Source organism: Neovison vison, chromosome 13 (genome assembly GCF_020171115.1).
Source record: "Neovison vison isolate M4711 chromosome 13, ASM_NN_V1, whole genome shotgun sequence".
NCBI classification, from domain to species: domain Eukaryota; kingdom Metazoa; phylum Chordata; class Mammalia; order Carnivora; family Mustelidae; genus Neogale; species Neogale vison.
The window spans coordinates 9,498,466-9,521,580 of NC_058103.1; the positions used below are offsets into that span (position 1 = coordinate 9,498,466).

General features: G+C 54.3%; 1 protein-coding gene across 2 annotated transcripts in view; it reads left to right on the forward strand.

The window, feature by feature from the left end:
• Positions 1-237: 237 nt before the first annotated feature.
• Positions 238-23,115, forward strand: part of SYNE3 (spectrin repeat containing nuclear envelope family member 3) — an 84,908-nt gene continuing 62,030 nt past the window's right edge. For both annotated transcript variants that reach the window (XM_044230134.1, XM_044230135.1), the window contains exon 1: positions 238-282. The gene's annotated coding sequence lies outside the window, so the exon portion shown is untranslated. The remainder of the gene's footprint in view (positions 283-23,115) is intronic.

Sequence of the window (23,115 nt, forward strand, 5' to 3'; positions counted from 1 at the left end):
CCTCCGAGGGGTCTGAGATTGGGCGCCGGGGCGCTGGGGCCGTGCACCGGGGGCCTCGGCGGAGCGCGCGGAGCCGGGCGCGTCCTTCCCCAGCCCTGCCGGGTGGCACTGCCCGAGGGCGGCTCCCGCGGCAGGTCCCCGAGGGGACTGGGCGGGGCTGGGGGGGCGAGTGTCCGGCCCCGCCCCGGCCCCGCCCCTCTCCGGAGCCGCCCGGGACGCAGGGAGGAGGGCGGCTGGGCCAGAGCTGCCCGCGGCGCCGCGCTCCTGCACGCTCCGGACCTGGTAAGTGGCGTGGGACCCGGAGGCCGAGCCGGGGCGGGGAGGGTCGGGGCCGCAGCCCCCCGCCCAGCCGCGACGCGTCCCCCAGGGGCACGGGTCGCCGAAAGTCGAAGGGACCCGGGGAGGCGCGCCGGACGCGGGGGCGGGGGCCCTGGCGTGACAGCTGCGGGCGGGCGGGTATTTTTAGTTTAAACCCAACCGTTCCCTGCCGCCTGCGAAGTCCCCGAGCCTTTCCGCTCCCCGAGCCGGGAGGTGCGGTCCCCAAGAAAAAGCCCCTAAGCCCTGAGCAGCGTGTCCCAGGCGGGCCGGGCGCCGCCTCCCGTATTCGCTCAGCCTCCGCTTGGGACCAAGGGACCTGTCACCGCGGACACGCGCCGCCGCGTGTCCCGGGCCTGGGCAGTAAACGCAGGCGGGAATCCCCGGTCCCGGCGACTACGCGCTCTCCTCGTAGTGCCTGAGGCAGCCCAGAGCCCGCGTGCTAGGCGGGGGCGGTCGCCCCAGGCTGCCTCGGTTTCCTTCACACACCTCCTGCCGGCTGTGCAGCTCTAGGCGAGCCCCTTGACGTCTCTGAGCCTCATCCCACATCTCTCAAGAAGGGCCTAGCGAGCCAAAGATCTCTTGCACGGCCTGAGCGTGCCCCACATGGATGCTCACTCCACACAGGGTTTTCAGATCTTGACTCTAGAGGGGGCACCTGCTGGGGGTAACCAGGTGGTCCACCCAGGAGCACGTGAGGGTCCCACGCAGCTCAGCCGACCTCTGCCTCAAAACTCTAAGGCTGCGGTGGGTGATAATGAATGTTCTTATCTTATCACTTTGGTCCTAAACCTCTGGCTCAAAGCTGCCCTGGGACCCTCTGCCAGGTCTCCACAGGGATCACTTCTTCCTGGCACCAGTGGGGGAACCCGACATGCCCAGGAAGCCTGCCCCATCCCAGGTGAGAGAGGGCAGGGGGAGACATGGGGGAAAAGAGACCGTCCTCCCACAAAAGGGAGGATGTCACAAAAATCACAGCCCTTCTGAGCATGGCGGGACAGCCTTCTTCATCCACCAAGGAGAGAGAAAGCAGGCCGGGAGGTGAGGAGTGGTTTGCCCAGAGCTGCAGGACCAAGAACAGAAGCTGGCTCTCTCCAAGGGTCAGGCCCTGCCTCCTGCACAGCCCGCGGCCCCCGGGGGGTCAGGAGCTGGGAGGCGGGAGGGACAAGCTGGTGCCGAGGGTTGTTTTGCTCTGTTTCCTGTAACTGTGCCCCAGCGAGGCTCTCGGACACGTGTGGGTCTGCACATTCCTCAAGCAGGACCTCGCTGGGCTGCCGACAGTCACAGCTGTGCCAAGCCTGCCGGCCCCAGGGCGCTGTTTTCAGCTAGGGAGGCCCCTCTGGGGGCAGCTGGAGGGGGGAGTGGGCTGGGGAGGCTTATTTCTGGAACTTCTGCCTTGCTGGGGGTCCTGAGGAGGCCCGAGGATTTGCTAGTGGCCCTGAGGGAAGATCTGAGAATCCAGACTCTGGTTTCTGCCCCAGGGTGCAGGCCGGCCCCCTATGGGCACGCGCTTTGGGGTGAGTCTGAACTCCTTGCGTCTCCATGGGAACAACCAACCCTCTCTCCCAGCTGCTTTGCATGTTCTGTAACCGCTGAAGACCTGTCCTTGTCTGTGTGGCCGCGGGGCCTCGTCATGCCACAGCCTGGGGCCCGGACAGCTGGGGGATCCTGGTGTGGCTGCAGGGTGACCTCTGCTCTGGGGAGGTAAGACTGGACAGGTCCAGCATGAGCCCCTAAAAACGGTGGAGCCCCTGAGAGCCAAGAGGGTGATGGGGCCTCCCGTGTGCCCAGCTGTTGCGAACAGAGGTGGCCACGTTAGACCCAGGCTGCCTTGAAAAGCCAAAGATCGTAGTCCAGTCCAGCTTTGGCCATGAAAAAGTCACTTCACCTTTTAGAGCTTGCATTTTCTTCCCCATGAGAGGGGGGTGACCATAATGTCCCCATCTTGGGTGCTGTGAGCATTAAATGAGGCATTCCAGGAACAGCATTTTGCATCGGCCGACAGAGCCCATGCAAACAGCTGTCACAGTTTACTGTGACGGGGCCCATGGCAGGAGGATACCTGAGTCCCCTCTGCCCACCACAGCTCTGCCCTTTCCTCTCTGCCTTGAAAACCCATGTCTGTGCAGTGGCAGGTGGCCCTGGAGCCTTTACACCCCTGAAAGCTGGTCTTTAACCCAGGCAGAGAGATTGGAAGGGGCCTGCCAGGGGACCCCAGTGTCTGTGGGCTCTCAGGAAGCATTTCCTGTCTCTCCTATGGCCCTGACCGCAGCCGGGGCTGCCACTCCTGGCCCATTTACAGATGAGGGGACGAATGCAGAAGCTGGGAGTGGGAGTGGCAGAGTCAGGATTTGAACTCGGGGCCATTGACTTGCTGCTCTTCATTATACCCCACAGCGAGTCTCAAAGGAAGGACTGTGCTATCCGCGGACCCTCAGGAGAATAGTATTGATGAGGCAGGACCCTGGTTATCACTAAGACATTGGTATTTGCTGGAAAAGAATGGATTGTGAACTTTTTCTCCTTGCAACCTCGAAACGTAGCTCAACAGGGCCCCCCGAGAGAAGAACCTGGGAGGAGGAGATGGGAGTTCTGGAATTATCTGCTGACCCTCTCCATGCCCCCCACCCCCAGCCAAGGAATCATAGCCTTGGGATCTGGGGACAGCGTTGGTGGGGCTAAGCAGCAGGAAGCAGATGGGGGACAGTCCCAGCCGCCCAAGCCTCGGTTTGGTCATCTCTAAAGTAGAGATATGAGGCCCCCACACCTCCCTGTGGGGTTGCTGTGGGGGATAAATGAGACAATGGGGGACAAGGCTCAGTAGAATGCGCCGCAGGGTGGGGACACATCGGAGGACTTACTGTGGTTTTATCACTACTAATCCTAGTGTAACCGGAACAATGTGTGGCGGCCTGCCCCTCTGGCCTGGATTTCTAGTTTACATACTCTGGGCAGGGAATCCCAGCATCTCTGAAATGCTTTGAAAGGCTGGGCAGAGAGCTGCCAAGTAGGAATGAACGTCAAAACACAAATGCTAACCGTGAGTTGTTTAGCGATGCGTATATGGGAAGTAGAGCAATGGCGAAGTGGGAGAAGTGATCACCTTTAATGAGTCAGAGATGACCATTGCAGGGGGCATCGGGGTGGAGGGTAAGAGGGGATTGGGAGGGTCATGGGGTCTGCGACAGAGGAATGTCCTCTGTATCTATTGGTAAGGACATGTATGTTTTCTGTGCCCCTCTCTACATAGATCCTGTGCCATAGATTTAAGCATATTTTATAAAAGGCAGGGGAAAACCAAACCCAGGGTGGTTATCTTCAGAGGGGAAGAGGGCACAGGGCAAGGGAGATGCACCCTTGCTGGCATCCATCACATTCTGTTTCTTCTGTCAAGTGGTACGCTCGTGGGTACTCTTTTAAAATAGTTTTATGCTTCTTCGTTTACAAGTATGTATCTGATTACACACACACACACACACACACACACACACAAATATTCCATTGTGGATATCAAATCTTACATGCCAATAAAATGAAAAGGTAATATGAAATATGAAACATTTCAGGAAGCCCTCTTAGGAAATCAGACTCTTCCCATGGATTCAGATGTTAATCCGGCTGGATTTAAGAAATAAAACACAGGGGCGCCTGGGTGGCTCAGTGGGTTAAGCCGCTGCCTTCAGCTCAGGTCATGATCTCAGGGTCCTGGGATCGAGTCCCACATCGGGCTCTCTGCTCAGCAGGGAGCCTGCTTCCCTCTCTCTCTCTCTCTCTCTCTCTCTGCCAGCCTCTCTGCTTACCTGTGATCTCTCTCTGTCAAATAAATAAATAAAATATTAAAAAAAAAATAAAATAAAAATTTAAAAAAAAAAAAAAGAAAGAAAACACAGACAAATCCTAGTGTGGGACAGACACATGGTTTCCTCTTCTGGAGAAATCATCTCCCTCTTCTGAAGTCCTAACAGCTAAAAGATGGCGTGAACACAGCAATCCCAGGTTATCAACAGGAGTTTCTAAAGTCTCCGTGTAATGATTTATGCTTATGAATCAGAAAGTCCTGAAATGTTTGAGCCGGGAGGGACCTTGGGTCACCTGGACCAACCTGCTGGTTTTATGGCTAATGGAAGTGCCGCGGCCAAAATCAACATTAGGCACATAAGCAGGGAAGACAGCTCACTCTGGGCTCCCACACCTGTGTGACTCTCATCAGGGCCCCACCTGCCACACCCAGGCCACCACAGTGACAAGGGTCATGGCCACCTCCTCGGGACAGGCAGAGAAATGGGTGGCATATTCAAGACTAAACTAACATGATCATTTTAATTTTTAAAAAGTCAGAAAGAAGCTACAGTGTGCCATGACCACACACATGAGCACTTCTAGAACTTCCATGAACACAGACATGATCATGTCCTCCAAGGGCGTTCATAAGCAGTACCCACACCCTCCTTTGCTGAGAAACCCTCCTAGGACAGCCCCTCGTGTTCCTCCTGGTCTTTTGGGGGCACACTTGATCTATTCGTAAGTCATCAAAACAGCTTATTGCCCTGGGTATGCGTACCCCCCTTTTTCAGTTGGGGAAACAGGATCAGCGAGGTTGAATGCCTTCCCCCAAATCCCAGGGCAGGTAAGGGCTGGAGCCGGGGTCCCACCCAGAGGAAGAACTGAAAAGACAGGAACTGTTTTGTGTGTGTTGTGTTGTGAATGCGTCCTTCGCTCCCCAGAAGCTGCAGTCATGGGACATGCCCTGGTCGAGCGTACCTGGGCGGTGTCTGCCCACCTGTCAGATCGCAGAAGGCTCTGGAGGCTGCCGGCTCTAACGCTACTTCTTCCTGCTTATGGGGGAGCCGGACAGCAGTGCGCTGAGATTTGGAGAATCCCTTCCATTTTTGACCCTGGTGCTCCCTTCAATTCTGGGCCACCTTCCTTCTGCCCAGATCACAGCTGTTCTTCGGGCCTTCCCTCTGCAGAGGCCAATGGGGCTTGAGGCGCCGGGTGGAGGTAGGGGGGCGCCCAGGACTGATGCGTTCTGTGGTGGTTCTCCAGATCTGCAGCTGGCGCAGAGGCAGCTGTGCTTCGAGCCCGTGCGCTCACCTGTGCGGTCGAGACCAGGGCCGGTCCCCCTCCCTGCCCTGTTTCCTGGGGCCAGTTGTGGCACCGTGAGCCCATCTGTCATGTGCCTGTCGGGGCTGGTGGTGCCTCCCCACCGGGCCAGGCTTATGCCCCAGCCAGGCAGCTTTCAGAGGCTGGGAAACAAGCCCTGCCTGTCTGTGCCCGCGGAGATTGTGTGTGCAGTGTTCGCGAAGGGTTTGCAAGAGACAGCTGCGGCGGCGAACAAGAGCCAGCCCGAGCCTTGTCTTCATCTCCTCTGGGCCTCTAATTTTCCCCGTGGGGAAACAGAGTCTCAGTGAGCAGAAGTGCCTGGCCCAGGTCTCTCTGGTGCCTCGGGGCCAATCTGGGATCTGAGATCGCATCTTCTGGTCCCTGGCTGGTACTCTTCCCTGGAAGCCCCCTTCCCTAAAAGTCTGTTTCGTCTGCATTCGGGCCGTAACACCAGGTGGGCTGATGATGTAGACAGCCTCGTCTTCGGGGTTAGGCCGTCGGGCTCTTCACGAGGCCTGCATAGAAGAGGTCAGGGCTCTGGAGTCACGGGTGGGCCTCTAATTAAGCCAGGAGTTTTCTTTGAGGCCTGGGAAGGCCTGAGCCCCTCCCTAGTGACATTTGGTGAACTAATACAGCAGGCTGACTCACTGGGGGTAGCCTCTTTCCTTGTTCTTTCAAAGAGCTGGCCCTTCTGTGATGATGGGAGGGGCTGGCTGGTCCCCAGGCACACTGACCTTCGCCTGGGCCAGTCTTGGCTCCCTGCCCTTCGAAATGGGAGGCCGAAATTAGGAGAGCTCCAAGGTGCCTTGAAGTCTGGATGTCCTCTCATCCAAGAGCCATGGCCTCGAAGGAGGTGTCTGGGGACATCCGAGTCCCCCGCTGCAATCTGCCCACCGTAGGGGAGACCAGGTTACTTAAGCAGGTGAGCCCATGCCTGTCCCCTCCAGGGACTCCCCCTTGCTTTGAGGACTAAGTCCCAGGCCTCAGGCTTCCCGGCTGGCCTTTTGTGCTTTCTACCATCTGGGCTACCTCCCGGTCCCGCGAGACCACAAACCCATCCTGCACTTTCCCTGCCTTTAGACCTGTCCCCCTCCCCCAGCTCCTCCCCACCAACACCTGCTAGATATCTCCTCCTAGAAGCCTGCCTCGGGCCACCCAGCAGGGTTGAGGGTTTGTTTTCCTATTCCCAGTGTACTTTTTTCCCATTTGGTGTTTGAATTTCAGCTTTCGTGTCTGATTTTGCAAGGATTGTGACCTCCTTGGGGACAGAGATATGAGGTTTTTCATTCCCTCGTTGTTATTTTTTAATTAAATGGCTCTACACTTCGAAATCGCATCTTACAAACTCTAGGGGTGCCCATGCCGCCCTAATGAGCGCCCCCAACTGGAGAGGACGGGGCAGGTCCTAGTAATTCCCAGGACACAGAGGAGAAAGGTGTCTCCCCAAGGCTGGGGAGAGAAGGTGGGACACTGGTCGACTTCCTTTGTGGCCTTCTTTGGAGACTGTCTTCTTGGAGACCTGTCCATTTACCTGGGCTCTCCCAGGCCGGCGCCGGACCTAGGGCCTGTCTGGGATCCGACACATCTTAGCAACCCCTGGGGCTCACATCTGACGCTCATTCCCTCTCTGAGTCTCTCTTGCACTTATCACTCCCTGAAATCACCCTACCTCTTGGCCCCTGAGCTTATCCTCCATCTCTGCTGCTGGCAGGTCAACTCCATGAGGGCAAGGATTTTTTTTCTGTCCCCAGAGCCTCACCGAGGTGGTAGGTGCTCAGTCCCTACTTATGGGATGAATGGAAGTAGAAACTGACAAGGGGCACCGACTGCCCCCCGAGGGGCCCGGCACACTCGATCCTGATGGCTAACATCTGCTCAGCACTCAGGAGTGGCTACGCTGCCCCAAATACCGGCTGCGTTTGCCCCTCCGTGTCCTCCCAGTAGCCCAGGAGGCAGGCTCTGAGGGTCGCCTTTTACAGAGACGTTCAATACCGTGCCCCTTGGCCACTTTGCAGCGGAGTTAGAATTCAGCTCTGAACCTCTGACTCCATAGCCCGTGCAGGGGACCCCCAGCCTTCAGTGGCCTCTCCACATTCCGTGCGGGGCGCGGCGAGTCACACCTAGAGCTCAGGCCTCCTCCCCAAGCATCGCGTTCTTGAGTTCTTCCTCGGCAACCCCCAGAGGCGCTCAGGCTGACAGGCCATTCCTCAGAGGAAATCCTTGTTGTGGGGCTGATGTCACATGCGTCCAGGAATGCCACAGGTTTTCCAGAGCCAGGGCCCACCCCGGGGCGCCCCACCCCGACCACGCCCTTTTGTCCCCGCGGTCCTGGAGCTCCGCCTGCGGCTTGCTCACTCCCTCTTGAGAACTCGGTGACCACAAGCTGGCCGTTGCCGGCTGGGTGTGAGCCAGTTGGGGCTGTCAGGTTAAATTCCTCCATTGGGGACTGAGCAGCCGTGAAGCCTGGCTGATGTGATTTGCCTATTTATCTGTTTGCTGGTTTCAAATGCAGCTTGGCTCAGAAATGAGTTTGGAAAACGGATTTGTAGGAAATTCCATCTGTGGCATCTCTTGTCCCCATTTCCTTCTAGGCCAAACTACCAGAATGCCCGGGAGGGGGAAGGGAAGAGGCTCCCAGCAGTCTTTGCCGCTTCGTGTGCTCCTTTGGCCTGGCGAGGGGGTGGCCCTGTAGGTCCCCACGCTGGTCTCCTCTAGGCAGCGGCGGGGTTGGTCACGCGGCTCCTCGCTGGACCCACTTTGCATGGAGAGCCAGACAGATCCGAGTTCATGGCCGGGCTGTAGCTCTTCGGCGCTGGGAGTTGTGTGCCAGACGTCCACTGAGCTGGACGGGGGAGGAAGACTCCAGAGGCATGTCGGTGCCCTGTGGAGTCTTGTGGGGGAGTGCCATCTTGCTAAGTCACGTCACCTGCATGGGCTGGGCCGATTCACCTGTTCATGGGGCTGGGCACGCATTCCCTGCAGAGTGGCGCAGGTGGACAAGGGATTCCCAGCTCTGAGACAGTGCGTGGTCCCAGCTGCCCTGACTCTTCTATTTCCAGCTTCTCTGAGCACTCCCCCTTCCCCCAGGGTGCTCCTCAGCGGGGGAAGTGACTTTGGTGGCAGGGTGGGTCACGTGCAAGGGACCTGGCCACTTCCGCCCGCCTCTGCCGGGGAAGTCCCAGTGGCTGGATCTGCATGTTGCTGATCAGTCAGCTTGGCTCAGATGTTCCTGGCGGGGGCCCATGCTCCGGGGGGGGGGCAGGGGTGCTATGGGCGGAGCTTGCCCCCCCCAGCCCCGGGAATGCTCTTCTTGGGGTGTATAGGGTGCAGACTGTGTATCTTGATCACTCACATTCCTCCCAGCATCCCTGCCATCCCAGAGTGACTTTTTTCTTTCATAGAATTGACTGTGGGAAAAAGTCAAGGTCACCCCACTGGGCCCTCCAGTCTTATCCCAGCCCTGAGCCTCGGGGTCCTCAGTACAGTCTAAGGGTGTAAATGAGGTCCGAGGTCTGAGTTTGGACTGGGGGCTACTGATCACAGACAGGACGAATGTGGTGACAGGTGCTCAGAGTAGGTAATGACCTTAATTCCCTTCTCCATCTTTCTATCCTCCCCTCTGACTTTTCCCCTTGAACCTTCAGATTATGCAATGTTCTCCTAATCACCTGGGCTTAGCTTTAGGTCAGTGTACAAATCTGGACCCAGGGCTGCTTACCTGTGGTTTTTCGAAGCTCCCTGAGCGATCCTGCCACACGGGGTTGTTTGAGAACCGCTGGGCTCTGTCTCGGTGGGGTCCCGTCTGGCTCAAACGCTTGCCCATCCCTAACGATGAGCAGCCTCGGGCACAAGCTAGCAACAGCTTCAGACGGAGTTTAAATCAACGGTGTTTGCATGCACTGTGTTTATCCCTTATGAGGTTCTGTACGTGGTAATCGGTCCTCACTCTGGTTGTCTCTTTGAGGTAAAGATAAAAATTCTCCTTTTAAAAGAAATCTGAGTGTAAGTGGGAATAATAAAAAACAAAAAAACACTAATGAGAAAAAAATAATCAGAGCGGGCATCCCTAGATATGGCTCGGATTGCAGATGTGATACGCAGATGGCTGAGGTATGTAAGAACTGTGACTGTTGGCCTACAAGGGCCCCTCCAGGCCCCACGTCCTGATGGATCTGAGAGGCGCTCCCTGTGGATGGCCAAGCAAAACGGGCAGATGGCCCAGACTGTTCACACCAGCCGCCTGGCCCCTGGGGAGCCAGGGTTAGCAGAGTCGGGGATGAGAGTGCCTGAGGTGTCCCCCTCTTGCTTTACTCAGTGACCCTCTCCCCCGAACAGGCCAGCCGGTTTTCTCAGTCACAGTGGGTTTCCATCTCTCCTGGATCATAGCGGCAGCTCGGGAAGCCCACGGGGGTTATCTTTTCCCCCCGGAGATATTGCTGCATAAACCCAGTGAACGCAAAGTTACCAGGATCTGACTCCATAGGACCCTGGCACCCTCACTGGCACATGGGAGAACCAGGTCTTGGAGGGACGTGAGAAATCTGCTGCTTCAGACCTTGACTTTGCAGATGGAGGAGGGCCCAACCCCTGCCCTCAGTGCTTCAACTCTCCAGAAGGGACCTAGAAGCCGAACTCCAGGAGAACAGACCCTGCCTGGCCCCAGCCCACTTTTCCTGCTTGCATCTGGGGGAGCTACCTCGTGCCACAGGAGAGCTGGCCCATGAGCCCCTCTTTCCTGACTGTGTGAGGTTCCTGTTGTCTTTTAACTGGTCAGCCCGATGTGGATATCAAGGATTGCAGACTTTTGGCGGAAAGGAATAGTATGGAGTCTTCTAGATTTCCACACCTCTCAGGAATGCTGTGCTGATCGGAGCGGGAGGGGTAAGGTCTTTGTGTGGAGCTGATAAACAGCATTGGCAAACCTTTTCTGTGACAGGACAGATAGTCACTATCTTTGCCTTATGGGCCATGCAGACTTTGTTGCAATGATTCGGTTCTCCCCTTGTATGCAAGGCACTGTGGCTGTGGCCAATAAAACTTTGTTTACGGAGATTGGAATTAGAATTTCATGTCATTTTTACCCATCATAAAATATTACTCTCTCAGTTTTTTCCCCCAACCATTTTTTTTTTAACAAGATTTTATTTACTGAGAGAGCATGAGCAGGGGGTAGTGTCAGGCAGAGGGAGAAGCAGACACCCTGTTGAGCAGGGAGCCCCATGCAGGGCTCTATCCCAGGACCCTGGGATCATGACCTGAGCTAAAGGCAGATGCTTAACTGACTGAGCCACTGAGGCACCCCCTCATTTGAAAACAGAAACATCATTCTTAGCTGGAAAGCTGGATACTGCAACAGGCAGTGGGTGGTGGTTTGCAGGCGCCTGTACTAGAAGCCCCTGCTGCTGGGGACCGTGGGTTTTGCCAATTGGAGCAAGTTGTTTTTCTAATCATTTTGGTTCTGGACGCTAGTTCTGAAACAGGTCTCAGTCTTTGAAGCCTGCTGCTTAAAATAGAACCTTGGGTCGGTGACTCAGTTCCTGCATTCAGCTAAACCTCAAGTCTAGTGGCGGGAAAGAGAGGAACCTGGAGGGAGAAAACTTGCCCTGTGCTAGCTGTGCAACCTTGGGCAGGTGGCTCAGCCTCTCTGAGCCTCGCTTCTTCCATCTGGAGAGGCAAGAATAGTGGGACCTACCACAACAATGGAATGATCAGTGCAAGGCTTAACACGTACCATGCACATAGCACACTCTCCGGGAAGGTCAGCTGTGTCCTCTCCCCCTGCAACGAGTTCAAGAGCACAGGTGACTGGGGCAGCTTTTCCCCTTCAGCCAGCAAGCCTTCACAGTAGATCTTACTTGGCACTTTATGGAGAAGGAGGCCCCGAGAAGTTACAGAGCTCATCCAAGGCCACAGCTGATTATAAACAGTAGAACTGGAAGGCTTTGTAACTCGAAGGACCTAGCTCTTTCCATGCAATGTCCTTCCAGTGGACCAGAGGGGGGATTAAGTCTAATTCAGCTAAGTACTTGCTGAGTAGTTAATGTAATCAGCATCTTTCCCTTTCTAGCCAGGCTCTGTACTGTGCCTCGAATTCTTTGGGGATGAGCATCATTTGGGGGACCATACGGACTTCCAGCAGCCCATGGAAGGCTCCAGGCTGAGGGTTTTCTGTAAATATCTTAGGGGGGGATCTTTGTTATTCTGCAGGGAGTTCTGGTTTAGTAGTCCCAGCCTGGAAACAGGGATCTGGAGGAAGTCTTTAACTTTACCAGACTCCCCTTGGGCAAGAACATCTGTGGTGTCTGAGTCTCTGCAGGGTTAGTGGGGAAGGCTCTAGAAGGTTCTAGAAGACTGGATTCAGGGTAGCTGCATTTGAAGAATGGAATCCTTGGGGTCTTAGGAAACAGATACTGGCGGTGAGTTCCTAAACAGTGTCAGGCCTCGGTTTTCCCATCTGTAAAATGGGGATGGAAATGTCATTGTTAGTGGCCTGTTGCCTGAGCATGTGTTTGTCTGGGCGCCTGCAGTGGGCCTTGCTCTGAATGCACAAAAGAAGGCTGGGGAGGAAGCCTCACCTTGGACTGTGGAGGCCGCTGGAGATAAAGCCCAGGCAAGGGAGACCGTGGAGGGATCACGCATCTGGGCCAGCTGCGGTTAGGCTCCGAGCTGGGGGAAGAGGCCAGCCAGGGTCTCTTGCACTCCTTGCCCTTGTCTGAAAGCAGGACACATGGACATTGGGCTCGCCGGTCTACTGCCCCGCCCGTAACCTGGAGCATCTCCCTCTCTCGGCTACTGAGGACAAGCGGCCTGGACACAGGCTGTGGAAACCCAGCCCCGACCTGTGAGTGGCGGAGAGGTTGGGGTAGGGACGGGGCGTCAGGACTGGGGGAGGATCTTGGGAGAGAAAGATAGATGGACACAGATGGGACCAACTGTCCCCAGTTTGCCCTAGATGGTGGAGTCTCTTGGACTACAGGACTTTCAGGGCAGAAACAGGGAAATTGTGGAGCAAACCGGAACAAACCAGAACAGTTGGTCCCACTTGGTCAGTCGGTCGCACCGTCCCAACCGCGGTGTTCTGGTCATGGCTGGGCGGTGCAGGAGGGGGTCAGCTCTCCCCTGAGCCTCAGTGTCTGCTCAGAGCCCCCGTGCATGAGGACTCACTGGGTCTGTGGGCGCATGACGGGAGACACCAATCCCCCCGCCCGCCCCTGCCCGCCTGCCCCCTACTGCAGGTTCCAGAGCACAGAGCGCTCCATAAATGCTGTGGGGGGGCTGGCTGGGGTTGAGGGTCTCCCCCACGCTGGGGCGAATGACTCAGAGGCTCGTTCGGACTTTGCTTCTTTGCATGAGCTCTCCTCCGACCCTTGCTCCTCACCACAAGCTGTGTCTCCCAGCCCCACTGTGCCCCTCTGAGCTGGACCTCACTCAGCTCCATCACCGGGCTTCCGTGTTTCTGCATCTCTCTCCCCACATACTGTGAGCTCCTCAAGGGAAGGCCCTCGCTGTCGTGTCTCCTCTGCTGCACTTGGCACCTGGAGGCCCGTAAAGGTTTCTTGGAGGAAGGAATGACACTGAATGCGTAGAGCAGAGAGTCATTTATTCCTTGCTGAGGACCTACTGTGTGCCAGGCACAGTCCCAAGAAGTGGGATGCGAGCAGTGAACATAACTGCCAGAGTCTCTGCTCTGATGGAACGTACATTCTAGAAAGCTCTAGAATCCTCTAGATTCAATAAGCAGGCAAGAACGGCACGGGCCGGACCAGAAGGTTGCACGTGCTCTGAAGAGGATGTGAAGGAAGACGGGAGTTGCTGAGCTCCTGCCGGTTGCCAGCAGGCCGGGGATGGAGCCGCTGACGGTTCAGACCTAGTACAGGCGGCGCCTTCCCATGGAGGCAGAAAGAAGGCACTTTCCCCTGGGTGGTGGCGGCCCTCCTGTGCAGTGTGGTCCACTCAGGCTTGGTGGCACGTGGGCCCTCAGTCCCTTCAAGGAAATCTGTGAAAGCCGGTGTTGTGTGAGGGCAGGGGACAAAGCACATTTTAGAAAGTCCGATGGTGTCGCGTGCCTCGTGCAGCAGCTCAGTATGTGTCTGCTCCTCTTCTTGGGGTGGGAGCACCAAGTGCCAGGCTCACATGTGGCCCACCCTTGTCCCCCCGCCCCACTGGGTGGGTGACCTTGCTAGGGCAATGACCAGAACGACATGGGCTTGCAAAGGGACTGGTGGCAAGAACCCGGGAGCCCAGGCTTTTCCAGGAGGAGAGGGATCAGTCTCACTCCAGCTCTAGGCAGGGGACTGCCAGGGAGAGGATCAAGGGGGATATGGAGGGTGACAACGTCATCAGATGCCATGGGTTGTCCTTGACAGTGGAGAACTATCCTGTGGAACTGACGGGGTACCCAAGCCCAGACACGGGCCCCTCCAAGAGGGGTGTAGGGCCATAGTGTCCTGGGCCTGGGACACACACCACTCCCCTGAGCCCTGGAGGATGGCTTCCACCTGGTGCTGAGGTCCAGGCAATCTGGGTGGGATCTCTACGCCTACAAGGATGTCACTCTGGGGGTCACACCCTCCTGTTGAGATCCCAGAGCAGAGAGGAACGGCAGTTGGCCCACAAGCTGGGTGCCCTTGGCTTCCCACAGACGTATCCTGAACCTGGCATCTTGAAGCCCTGGCAGGAACAGGCATGTGCTAATTATAATCTGCACTGCCTGTTAACAGTTGACCTTGGACTGCAGAGAGGTGAAGGTTCCCTGAGGGGAACGTCTCCAGGGTGCGGTGAGGCTTGCAAATACATCGCAGGGGTTAACAATACAGGGTGTGGACTCTTCTGACTGTGGAAATCACCTTGCCATTTCAGCAGTACGGGGACGATTTTAAACCTCTTGGGCTCTGCTAAGAGGAGAGAAGATTCTTGGCAGCAGGATTACTTGCTGTGTAACCCTGGGCAGATTATTACCATCCCCCTGAATCTTTATTTTCCTATAAAAAAGGCAATCAATCATTCCTGCTGTGCATCTGAGAGTAGGTGGGAGACGTCAATGAGCTGAATATGCATGAACACTGAACACAGTGCCGGACACCTAGTAGGTATTTAGCAATGTTAATTCCCAGCCCGCTACCCATTGAAAAATCCTGGAGAGCTTCCTGGAGGCAGTGATGGGTAAATGGAGCCAGGGAGAGAAGAGCATAGAGGGGAGGGCCCCGCCCAGGAAGCTCCTGTTACAGGGAAGGAAGTGGGAAGTGAGGAAGGTAAGGCTGCAAAGATAAATGGAGAAGGACTTTAGGTGTCCTGTTAAGCATTGAGGATTTTCTCAGGGGCTGTGGAGCACTGAAGGGTTTAAGTCCGGAAGGCCCTGGCCCCAACCCCTTAAATGCCCTTTTCTGCCAAGAGGAGAGGACTCTGGTCCTGCAAAACTTTCTCCTCTAGAGATATCTGAGGTCGTCCTGGGAAATATGAGTGTTATGTAAAGGACTCTAATCTAAGCTTCTGGAATCTTGCATTTGTTCATATGTGTGCTGTGTTCTACACACCTGTCGTTTATATTCCCAGTATTGTATTCCATTATGTAGATGGGAATTTTTATCTTTATTTATAAACCAGCTATCTGGGGACCATGCGCTCTATTTCTGAAACTTCTGGGGCGCCTGGGTGGCTCAGTCAGTTAAGCATCTGTCTTCGGCTTAGGTCATGATCCCGGGATCCTGGGATACAGTCCCGAGTCCATTGGGCTCTCTGCTCATCCGAGAGTCTGTTAGCCTGCTTCTCCCTTTCCCTTTACCCTTGCCTGTGCTCACACACACTCTCTCTCTCTCTCTTTTTCTCAAAATAAATAAATAAAATCTTAAGAGAGAGACTGGCGGGCTTCTGGGGGAGGAGTCGAAGCACCCTGATGCCTAAGGCTTGGGAACAGGCATGGCTTTGGCTCTGTCTGGCCTAGGGTCTCCCCAGGGTTCAATGAGCACAGCCCCCAGGGCTCCCTCCAAGAACTCCCATCTGGAATGAACACTCCCTTCCTGGGGCTGTTCTTCCCACAGCTGGAGTGCCTTTTCTTAATTGAAAAGTGATGGTCAAGTTGTTGTTTTCTAAACCAAACCTGAAAACCACAGCAGGGCATTTTTCTTACCTGGAAAGAAGGCCCGGCTTTTTAATCTGCCTTGTTCTTTTTCTTTTTTTTTTTTTAATCTGCCTTGTTCTTGATGATGACACAGGCCCAGGGGCAGAGGCATCGGGCTCACGTGGATCCTTGTGGGTCCTGGTGGGTCTGAGAGGCAAGCCCTACTGTGCCCCAGGCTCAGTGCCAGGCTTTTGTGTGCTTGTGGGTGCCGTTTTTATTCTCACTTTATAACTGAGAAACACGGAGGAACAGAGAGGTTCATAAACTTGCCCAAGGTCACCCAGCAAACAGACAGAGCCGGCAAGTTCAGTCCCAGACCCGCCATGCTTCAAAGTCTCTACCTGTTCTGTGCAGCATAATGTCCTTGTTGGGCTTAATACTCACGTGAACTTGTTTGGAAAATCTAACAGAACAGCGAAATCTCTTAATGTGTTATTAGAGTGTGTTACATTAAAGCCCTTCAATTTTTTTTTAATTGTGATACCACCTTAAGGAAATCGAAATTACAACAATGTACCTGTGATTCCACTGCTCTGAGAGAACCCCTTGTCTTTTTCCATATTCCTTTCAATCTGTATCTCTTTTTTGTTTTGTGTTGACACAGCTTTTGCATAATTTACCAGCAGGAGTTGGCAAACGACAGCCCCCCCGGCCAAGTGCCAGTTGTTTTTATCAACAAAGCTGCTGGAACCCAGCCATGCTGGTGGTTCACGCGTTGCCCCGGCCGTGTTGACACCACAACTGCCGATCTGAGTAGCTGTGACGATCTGTGACAGACACCATATGGCTGGGATACTCCCCGATCCTTTCCAGAAAAAGTTTGCCGACCCTTGGTCCAGAATGGGTGGGGTCTCCCGGACTTCTGCCTCGGTGGGAACCGTCACACGTTTTCATTGTGAATGGCCCAGAATACTCCGCGAAATGATGCCACAAACTTTTCTCCATCATTTCCTCTTTGCTGCACTATTATATTGCGTCTGGGCTTTTGGTTTGTTTTGTTTTCCTTCCTCCCCCCATTTGTCAACTTATTATTTATTTAAAACACTTATGTAACCCTTGCTGTTTACCTGCGCTGTTTAACCGCTTCACAACAGACCTCGCCTTTTTCTCAGATCAGCAATAGGAGGTTCATATTATTGTTATTACCCCAACTTTAAAGATTTTTTAAAAAATTTATTTATTTAAGAGAGAGGGAGAGCAGGCAGGGAGAGCGGGGAGGGGCAGTGGGAGAGGGGGAATCTCAGGCAGATTCCATGCTGAGAGGGGAGCCCAATGCCGGGCTTGATCTCACGACCCTGAGATCCTGACCTGATCGAATCAAGAGTCGGTGGCGTCACCAACTGTGCCATCCGGGTGCCCCTCTTCTTCCCATTTTACAGGTGAGAAAGTGAAGTCAGAGAAGTTAAGTCCACTTAGCTTAGGTCTGAATCTGCCAAGCAGGCTAGCTCCGGAGGCCGGGCCTCTTTGAGGAAGTGTCCAGAAGAGGCAGGCCTTTGTGCCTGGGTGTGAGGGGGCTCTGGGCAGTGACTCACCAGGATGAGCCCTGTCCCGCCCCGCCCCGCCGCCCCACATCCCCCAGATTTGACCGTTCTCTGGTCTTCCTTGTCACAAGCCAGGGGGACAGGGCCCTGTGACCACATGTTCTGTATCTTTGTGGAAAAGGGGGTTCGCCGCCGATGCTGGAGAGAAAGAAAGGGCAGGGCCAAGAAAACGATCTGGAAAATACCATGTCTGTGATACCAGCAAGAGTCGATCAGAGACTCAGTTGTTAAGTAAGGGATACATTTGCCAATTCTCTAGTCAACCTGAGAACAACTCCGCCAACAATGCGAAACAGGTTGGCTGAGGATGGCTGTGGCCTCCACCTGTGGAATGTTCTGGGTCCCTTACAATGAGAACTGTTAATGGTTAACACCATGGGTGGTGTGGGGCAGGCTGGGTGCTCGTCTTCCCAGTCAGGGGGCCTCGTGAGACCTGCAGACCTCACCAGGAGGACAGGGAGGCCCAAAAGGCACCATGACGTTCCTAGCTCAAGGAGCCCTCGTGGGCCGCCCCTGAGGGTCTCGGGGGACAGATTAACATCCCAGGTTCACAGAGACATGCTGAAAGGTGAATTCAGTGAGCGCTTCCCACAGGACGTGTGGACGGGGGGGTTGCAGAAGGTCTCAGGCTGAGAAACGCCGTGTTACCGAGACCGGGGGTGGGAGGGAGGCCGTGGGAGAACTGTGAGCCCCGTGCCCATCTTCCAGAAGCAGAAAGACAGACTGAGCTGTCAGGCCCCCCAAGGGTGCAGGACCTCGGCGGTTCTCTTCCCTTCTGTGATTTTCACGCTGACCCACAACCACAGCGTTTGGTGGAGAGTAGGTGTTGAAACGAGATTTGCCTTTAAAGGGACCGAGCCTCTCCCAGGCTTCGGAATGGAGGGGAGAAAAGCCTGGTGTGGTTCTCGCCTAGAAGATGAAATGAGTCCAACCCAAGCACCTGCTTCCTCCCTCCCGGTCCGTTGAGAGACTGACCTTCGTCTCTCCTTGGCCCGTCTGGGTGGAAGGAGAAGGCACAAGGCGGGAGAAAGGAAGAGCCGGGTTCTTCTCAGCCTTCGTCTTCTGGAAGCCCCGGCCTAAGACCCCTGCAGCTGGGACCCGTGACCTTGTCTGGCCATACAGCCAGGACACCTGCTGGGGAGGCGGCACCAGGTCCAGCAGCCGTCACCTCAAGCTATGCAGGCTTCTCTCTGGCTAGTCCCCATCTCAGCCTCGCTCAGTGCGGGGCGGGGGGGGGGCTGGCCTCTGCCGGGGAGCCGCTGGGGTTCACCCCCAAGCTTGTGTGCCTCTGTAGTCAGTCGGGTGTGTGATGGGAAATCCTGTTCTGACTCAGAAAGGAACCCCCCTTCTCTTGCCTTCCTGACTCACTTCCTCACTTTGCTGGCCATTCTGCAGCCTGGCACGGGTGCTGGGGCAAACAGGCCTGAGCTTGCTCCCACCTCTGTGCCTCGGCCGCCATCTGACCTGGGCAGGACAGCTGGTCCCTCTGAGCTTCTGTTTCCCCATTGAAGAAGGGGCGCAGTCACTCTTGCCTTGGCGTCGATGGGTCCGGGATGCCCGGCACCTGCCCAGTGCCCGGCCCACGGCAGGGGGCCTCCCTCCCGCGTACGAACTTCTGCTCCCATCTCTCCCAACCCCATGAGCCTCCTTGGGCATCCAAAGGTCAAGGTCTGGGGTAAACTTGACACCCACCCAAGGGCAATTGTAGGTCATAGATGAGCTGGGTAAGGACAGTAGAGCAGGCAGGGCACCTGTTACCTACCAAACAGCATTGGCCACGGGGCGTGGCCGGTGCTTTGCTGGCTGAGGGCCCACGAGGGCAGGCTTCAAGCACAAACGCTGCTGGGGGCCTGGAGGCCGCTTTCTACCGCTCATCAGACGTTTGCACATTTGATCAGTTGTTGAGAAAAATCTTTTAACTTGCACCCTTGCCCTTATGAGGGGTGCGTTTGTGATGAGAAGGGAAAACGACACTCCAGGAGGCATTTTCCAGCATGTGCCCTGAGGTGCCAGGTTGCAAGGAACCTGCTCAGTCTGATGTTGTTTCACAGGGGTGGGCAGATGCTGTCCGCTGCTTGTGGGGCTGCCCCTGACTAGAGGATGCCACTCCCTCGCTCATGGACCCTCGCTGGCTCCCTATTGCCTGCAGAGGACAGTCAGTCCACCCCTTCGCATCCCTGCCATTCAGACCCCGGGGCCTGCCTCTCTGACAACTGCCTCCTTCTGTCTCCCTTTAACAACCCCCAAGCCCCTTCTGCAGCCTGAGCTGGGGGGGCCTTGCAATTTTCCACCTCCTCACTTTTACGCCCGCTTCTCCGTCCACTCGTCCTGCTGTTTGCCGCTTTGCATCTTAGGCAGACCCTGCTTGTCCTCGACGTCTCAGCCACGGTGCCCCCTCCTCTCTGAACCCCTCCTGGGATCTCCCATCGCCTCTCCACTTGGGCACCTGTACCGGCCCCGTTCAGAGTCCGTGCTCATGCAGACCACGAGCCCTGTAACCCGCAGGCCATGCCAGGCTCAGCGCTGGCCTCCGCACTGGGCACATCTGGGTCTGGAAGTCAGATGAGCTTGGATTTGACTCCTTATCGCCCAACTTCTAGCCCTGGGCCCCCGTGCAGGCCGTGCAACGTCTGTCTCAGCGTCTTCATCTATAAACTGGAACTGGGTATTGAGAGCCGACTCTCAAGCATAACAAAATATTTTTATGATTAACTCAGCAGAAGCTGTCACATCAAGTAGCTTCTCACAGGGAGGGTTTGCTCCTCCCAGGAATTCCCAGTACCAAGTGATGTGTCCTTGAGTTGCGAACCCTGGCAAGCCTGCTGGAATGCTTCCCCGGGCCTCACTCTGCTCCACGGAGTTTGCCCAGTGTCAGCCCGCTGGCCCTGGTGACGCGGTCCTGGCCGGCCGCACCGCCTGCTGCCAGGCCCGTGCTTTGCTCAGCCTGCCGGGCTGCTGCCTTCTGCCCCTCTGAGGGGTGGCAGAGTTTGCTTTCTGTTTGTCCCCATTTCATGCCGCTCACGTAGTGTCCGGAAGCCCAGTTTGGACGCTGGTGAGGTGTCAGGCTGGCTGGCTGGGCTGCTGCTCTGGAGTCTGAGAGACCCAGGTTCAAATCCCAGCTGTGCCTCTTGGGCAATCACAGTGACCAGTTCTGAGATTTTTTTTTTTTAATTTTTGAGAGAGAGAGATCGCGTGTGTGAGAGATTGAGTGGGGAGAGGGGTAGAGGGAGAGAGAGAATCTTAAGCAGGCTCCATGCTTACTGTGGAGCCCAACAAGGGGCTTCACCCCACAATCCTGAGATCATGACCCGAGCCAAAATTAAGTTGGTCACTTTACCAACTCAGCCACCCAGGTGCCCCTGAAAGTTTGAAGTCAAGTTATTTCACCTCTTTGAGACTTAGTTTCCTTATCTTTGTAGTAGGGGCTATCATAAGAACCGTCAAAGTTACCTTAAGGGTCAGGTGAGGCCATGTGGGCCAGGAGACAAAGAGGTCTCCTGGTACCTAATAAGTTCTCAGTGGATGGAATGTATAGGTTCACCATTTTACAAAAGATCTCAGGTAGCCTGTTCACTCCTCATGTATGGGCATACCACTGGAAGGGTGCAGGGTTTGGATCCCCGGAGGGAATCCTGAGCTTTGTAAAAAGAAGATGGGCTGCTTTGAAGAGGTAGGGAGCCACCCATCACTGGAGGTGTGCAAGGGTCTTGGAGGCCTCTGGATGGGTACATTTTTAAGGAAATTCAAACAAAGATGGGTGCTTAAACTAGGTCTTTTTGAATGGCCCTCTTAGGTTTTGGATTCTGATCGTTTCTTAAAAAAACAGCTTTATTGAGATATAATTCACAACATATATTTCACCCATTTAAAGTATGCAGTTTGATGCCTTTTAGTACATTCACAGAATTGTACAAAAGTTACTGTGATCATTTTTAGAATATTTTTATTCCCCCAAAAGGAAACCCTACACCAACCCCATCTTCCCCCAACCCTTGCCTTAGGTAACACAAATCGACTTTCTATGTCTATCGATTTGCCTGTTCTAAACATTTCATATCAGTGGAATCAGGTGGTGTGTCGTCCTTTGTGACTGGCTTCTGTAATTAACATCATGTTTTCAAGGGACATTTATAGTATGGCTTTATGATGGCTTCATTCTCTTTTCTTGCTGAGTAGTATTCGTGGTATGATTGTAACACATGTATTTACCCATTCATAAGTTGACGGGCATAATGGTTGTTTCCACTTTTTTGGCTATCATGAACACGTGTGTACAAGTTTTTGAGTGAGGCATGTTGTAATTTCTCTTGGGTAGACACCCAGGGATTTCCGGGTCCTCTGGTAACTATGTGTTCATTTAAGGAACCGCCAGGCCATTTCTCAAAGTGCCTGCATCATTGTATATTCTCACCAGCAGTATCTGGGGTTCCCCTTTTTCCACATCTTAGAGCATACTTTGTTATTGTTTATGTTTTTGACTCTAAGGGTCCCAATGAGCACAAAGTGGTATCTCATTTTGGTTTTAATTTGCATTTCCCCGATGGCTAATGATATTGAACATCTTCTGATGTGCTTATTGGCCATTTGTACCCACATCTTCTTTGAAGCAATGTCGTTCAGATCCTTTGCTCATTTTATAATTGGGTTTTTGTCTTTCTAGATAGACATCCTTTATTAGATAAAATAATTTGCAAAATTTCTTTCATTCTGTGGGGTTTTCTCTTCACTTTTTTTCCCCCAAAGATTTTATTTATATTTATTTGACAGAGAGAGAGAGATCACAAGTAGGCAGAGAGCTAGACAGAGGGGGGGTGCAGGAGCAGGCTCCCTGCCGAGCAGAGAGCCCGATGTGGGGCTCGATCCCAGGACCCTGAGATCATGACCTGAGCCGAAGGCAGATGCTTAACCCACTGAGCCACCCAGGCACCCCTCTCTTCACTTTCTTGATAGTGTCCTCTGAAGCACAGAGAAGTTTATAATTTTGATAAAATCTGATTTATCTAATTTTCCTTTGTTGCTTGTGCTTTTGGTGTCATATCCAAGATAACAGTGCCCAGTCCTAGGCCAGGAAGATTTATGCTTATGATTCCCTCTACGAGTTTTATAGTCTGGCTCTTTACAATTTGACCTTTGATCTATTTTGAGTTACTTTGGTCTATGGTGTGAGGTAGGGGTCCAAGTTCTGTCTTTTGCCTGTGGATATAAAGTTGTCCCAACACTATTTGTTGAAAAGACTCTTCTCTTCTCATTGAATTGTCTTGGCACCCTTGTTGAAAATTAACAGTAACTATGACACTAATTGTTTCTTTATCAGTGGGTCCCCTTCCTTTTAGAAAAAAAAAAAAAAGAATTGAGCTGATAATTACCAAGTACCAACTTAAGTGACAGTGGGAGTAAATACTATTCTCTATAATTTCCAGATTTACCTGTCTGTTCACAAATATTTGTAACACTAGCCACGTTTCAGTGTCTGTCCCAGGTACCTTGATCAAGGGAGCAGTGATCAAGACAGGCAAGGGCCAGGCTCAGATGCAAGTTCACGTTCAAAGGAGCTCAGTGCAGTTGGGGAAGTTGTCGCTTTTCATCCTGTGGCAGCCACTGAGTGAGCTGAGTTGCTGAGTTGTGTGCGGACATCCAGGTTCCTTTTGAACTCAGCCCGTCTGAGAGCTCCAGGAGCACAGAATAGGGCACCCCCCAGGACCCCTGTTTCAGAGCTCAGAGAGACCATCACAAGCTACATGCTTCTGGCTGTTGGTTCAAGGGTTTTGGCCTCAGAGAACCACCTGTTCAAGGAGTCAGCTGGCAGGCCCCTTGGAATTGGAGCAGATTCCTGTTGGCTGTGTGTCCCCCTGTCACTTAGCTCCCTACTCCTCTGGCCTTCAGCCCATGGCCAGGCTGGGAGCTGAGCCAGGGACAGCCTGAAAGGAGGAGGGGCCTGGGAAGTGCTCTGCGGAGCCCGGGAGCTTAGTAAGGGCGCTCGAAGTGCAAACACAAGACAATTAGGTGGTTGGCCTTCTGGACTGCAGATTAAAAGTCACA